Source organism: Lynx rufus, unplaced genomic scaffold, assembly GCF_022079265.1.
Source record: "Lynx rufus isolate CCGP_SWC_20201006 ecotype Redwood Valley unplaced genomic scaffold, mLynRuf1.p SCAF_6, whole genome shotgun sequence".
Classification (NCBI taxonomy): Eukaryota; Metazoa; Chordata; class Mammalia; order Carnivora; family Felidae; genus Lynx; species Lynx rufus.
Window position 1 is genome coordinate 6,781,943 of NW_025814878.1, and position 4,963 is coordinate 6,786,905.

Consider the following 4,963-nt stretch of genomic DNA (forward strand, 5'->3'; position numbering starts at 1 on the left):
CCCCTCCCCCGTTCATGCTCTGTCTCTCTCTGTCCCAAAAATAAATAAACGTTGAAAAAAAAAAATAAACCTAACTTACAGTGTTAGCAATTTAAGTAAGCAATCCCCCTGCCCCCGTTTCCCTCCTCTCTGTGCTCCAACCCCGGAGAGGTGAGAAGCACTAGCTTGGAGAAGAAAAGCAGCTGGAGAAAGACCACACATCCCTTTTCTTCTGCAACACTCAGCCCATGATGAGACTAACAAGTGGAGAGAGGATCTGAGGTTCAGTCAATTGAAATTTTTGATTATTTTGAGGGCTGGATTTTATCTCATTTTTAAAGTTTATTTATTTATTTTGAGGGGGGAGGGGCAGAAGAAAGGGAGAGAGAGAATCCTAAGCAGGCTCCAAGCTATCAGCACAGAGCCTAAACTGTGAGATTGTGACCCGAGCCGACATCAAGAGTTGCATGCTTAACCAACTGAGCCACCTAGGTGCCTTGAGGCCGGGATTTTAGATTTCTGACTTAAGATTCTGCAGTTTGAAGTAACAGAGGTACATCTATTACCTGGCAGTTAGCAGAAAATCATGGGATCTGGCCAAGAAGATTAATAATATCTTCTGATTATGTTCTTAACGTTGGTGGAATTTTATCCAGGGGAACGGAGAGGGGAGCATCCCTGGCTGCATCTGTGAGGATCAATGGAAAAGTAAAATAAAGCTGTATTTTGGTCATGTCCCATGAGTTGTGCTGGTTAGAATATTGATACTTGTATCTTTATTTCTAGAACCATCACAGACCACTTCACAAGATAGGGCTGTTAGTACCTTTATTCTTCTCTTCAATAAGCTTCTCACTCCCTCAACTGCTGCCATCTGCATTTAACTCCTGAAATGTCAATGTTAAAAACATAACTTCTAAAGCCATTACTATGTCTTCAATGCTTCATCATGCTTTATTTAATACATAGATTTCTGATTTCAGTTAGAAGGATATAGCTTGTAGCATACCAATGCTCCCATCAAGAAAACCTGAAAAACTCAGTGCCAAAAACATGTTTGAAGGCATCTGAGGCAATATGGACTTGAGGTACCAGTATATTGAAGAGAAAGACATGTTACTGAGAAGGAGCCTCCCATTCTGCCTGAAGTTTGATACCTCGGGGCACTTGCCAGTTCCGGGCATGGGGACCGAGACTGAGAAGTTGGGTAGAAGGTGAAGGCTAAGAAGAATCAGAACCGGTCAAAAGTCAGCAATCTTGCAAGGCTGAGGTGGTGAACGTTGGAGTGTGGGGGCTGTCAAGACAGCCAAGACTTGAGGGGACAAAATCTTGGAAAGAAAAAGGGAGTACAGAGAATTTAACCCAACACTTGGCTAGTTTTCTCCTTGAGGCATTTGCTGATTCTTTTTTTAAATGTTTATTTGTTTATGTTGAGAGAGAGCACAGGGGAGGGAAAGAGAGAGAGAGGGAGAGAGAGAATCCCAAGCAGGCTCCACACCATCAGTGTAGAGCCTGACTTGGGGCCCGATCCCACGAACCACGAGACCACGACCTGAGCCAAAATCAAGACTCAGATGCTCAACCGACTGAGCCGCCCAGACGCCCCTCATTTACTGATTCTTAAGCTGAAAAGAGAAATTGAGCAGAAAGTGGTTGAAAAGCCAGGTGGGAGTCTTTGGTAGCCTCACAGTGCCAGATAAGAAGATAAAAATTGAAGCCATGGAGGAAGTGCTCTAGTAAATGCCCCAGGCTTTGTTTGGAGAGCTAAAGTCTAGGAGTGGGTACAACTAAGAGAAAAGTCAGACCGTGAAGAGACTGTAGGGCAGCTTCAAATCTAAATGCACTGTGTATTGGGGTTTTCTGCACCCACATCTGTCACCTGCCAGAGAATAGGGTGAATCCTCTCTGACAGAAGATAACATCACCCAGAGCCTCTGTGATTTTTCATATATAATGCCTACTATTTGATGAAAAGTTACTACTTGTTTCAAGAAACAGGATTAAGAGAGAGAATAGACCTGCAAATGACTCAAATGTCAGTTACCAGACACAGACTTTGAACAGATTATGTAGATTTTCCCTGTCTTCATGAACTAATTTTGGTAAGGCTTATTTTGCTGGAATTTCATCCATTTTTATCAAAATTCTCAACATCATGGGCGTGGGGCTATTAATAATATCTTCTGATTATGTTCTTAATGTTGGTGGAATCTGTAGTTACGTCTTCCTTATATTCTTTGTATTGGTCATTTGTGCCTTCTTTTTATTCCCCCTTAACAGTTTTCCCAAGTATTTCTCACTTTTCTTAATCTTTCCAAAACACAACCTTTTGTTTCTCTTGATTCTCTATTATATATTACTTATTAGCCTTTTGTCTTTATTATTAACTTTCTTTTACTTTTTGTAGATTTTTTGGTTCTTTTTCTAGTTTCTTGAGATAGATGTTCAGCTCATTGCCTTTCAACTTAATTTCTGTCTTCTTTATTTCTTTCTTTATTTTTTTATTTTAGAGACAGAGAGAGCACGAGCAGGGGAGAGGGGCAGAGAGAGAGAGAGAGAGAGAGAGAGAGAGAATCTTCAGCAGGCTCCTGACATAGGGCTTTGCCTGGATCATGGCCTGAGCTGAAATTAAGTCAGACGTTCAACCGACTGAACCATCCAGGCACCCCCTCCACCTAATTCCTTTCTGATATAATAAAGACTATAAGTGTTGCTTTAAATGCTAAACATTTTTGATACATATTTTGATATGTTTTTATTATCACACAGTTACAAATACTTTCTAATTTCCTTTTTGATTTCTTTTTTGAGCCATAGGTTATTCGGAAGCATATTTATTACTTTTCAATAGATGGTTAACTTTAACATATGGCTTGTTATTAACTTTCATCTTAATGTCATTTTGGTCAGAGAATATAGTCTGTACGACTTCAGCCTTCTGGAATACAAACTTGCTTTAGGGCTAGATTTTTGACCCTTCTTTTTTTCTGGTAAATATTTTATATGTGCTAGGTGATTTGTTGCTTAGACCCCCACATACTTGCCGTACTACCAGGTTTAGTGGGTTTCATTGATAGGCTTTGCTGTGGTGCTCTCTTCAGCAGCACATCTACTAAAATTGGAACAATATAAAGAAACTCAGCACGGCCCCTGCACATGCTAACGTGTGAAGCATTCCATATTAAAACAAACAAACAAAGAAAACAAAGATGGACTTTCCTATGAAGAACTTGCAAGTCTGGGAAGTGTTGTGTGATCCCTCTGTGACATTGCTTTCTTGTCAGTGCAGCATGGTGGCCTGACTCCATAGTCTACAAACACCCTTTCATAATCTCTGCTGTATTATTCTAATTTTTCATGAACCTACATGTACTCATATGGTTAAAAAAAGATTAAAAAATTAATAAATCCACTAATGTTCATAGAAGCACCGTTCACAATAGCCCAAATTTCCTTCCTCTTATAAGACACCAGTCATCCAGCATGGCCTCATTTTAAATTGATTATATCTGCAAAGACCCTATTTCTAAATAAGGTCACCTACTTCTAACTAAGGTACTTTGGGTTAGGACTTCAACATCTTTTTTTGGGGGGGGGGATGTAATTCAATCCATAACAGGGACAGTGATATTCTATGTTCACATACGGGAGTCCAAACAAAGGGCAAAATTCCCTCCAAAATGCAGAGCAAGCAGTAAATGCCCTCATAGCCTCTCACACAAATGGCCTGTGATTTAAGGTCCACCCTCAAACTCTTATCCAAGACTAACAACAATCAAATTATTTTTGCCTAACCTTTGCTTCTGCCTCCCTTCCATATAAATGGACAGTCAGTGGCCATTTAACTCCCTTTGGATTGTCTTCCAATTTCCACACTACTCTCTTTTATTCTCTCTTCAGCATCTTTATTAGTTTGGCTCTTCACATGATGTGTAGAAGGTTATCAATAAAGCAATACATTAAAATTGTTACTGAAACCCTAACATTTTCCTTTAAACTATCCTGAGTAGAAATAATCCTGGGTGGGTAGTATAATTTTCACAGAATTGGGAAAACACCTTTCTATCTTTGATTACTTCCTTCACTTTCTCCCATTTCCTTGATATCTGAAATTGATTTGAGAGGTAATAAATCTTATTTTGCAGTTAGAGAAAAGGTTAGTGCCCTTGGGAGGAGTAGCACATTGTTTGAGTTTATTCTGTGTGTAAGTGATGGATAGGATATCCTGTCCCAAGAATCGGGTTGATGGAGTGAGGAGCAAATACCACCAGTTGGAACTCTAAAATGAGAAGAAAAGGTCATGCAAAATACAGCATTCTTTCTTGATAAAAACCCTGAAGAAAGTAGGGATAGAAGGATCATACCTCGAGATCATAAAAGCCATATATGAATGACCCAATGCTAATATCATCCTCAATGGGGAAAAACTGACAGCTCTCCCCCTAAGGTCAGGAACAAGATAGGGATGTCCACTCTCGCCACTGTTATCCAACATAGTACTGGAAGTCTTAGCCTCTGCAATCAGACAACACAAAGAAATAAAAGGCATCCAAATTGGCCAGGATGAGGTCAAACTTTCACTCTTTGCAGATGACGTGATACTCTGTATGGAAAACCCAGGATTCCACCTGGGTGCTAGAATTGATTCATGAATTCAGCAAAGTTGCAGGATATAAAACCAATGCACAGAAATTGGTTGCATTCCTATACACCAACAATGGTTGCATTCCTATACACCAATAATGGTTGCATTCCTATACACCAACAGTTGCACAAAAAAACATAAAATACCTAGGAATAAATGTAACCAAAGAGGTGAAAAATCTATATGCTGAAAACTATAGAAAGCTTATGGAAGAAATTGAAGAAGACACAAAAAAATGGAAAAAGGTTCCATGCTCCTGGATAGGAAGAACAAATATGGTTAAAATGTCAATACTACCCAAAGCAATCTACATATTCAATGCAATCCTTATCAAAATAA

General features: G+C 39.4%; 1 pseudogene; it reads left to right on the forward strand.

The window, feature by feature from the left end:
* The first annotated feature begins 3,067 nt into the window (after nucleotides 1–3,067).
* Nucleotides 3,068–3,165, forward strand: LOC124529496 (uncharacterized; annotated as a pseudogene).
* Nucleotides 3,166–4,963: the final 1,798 nt, after the last annotated feature.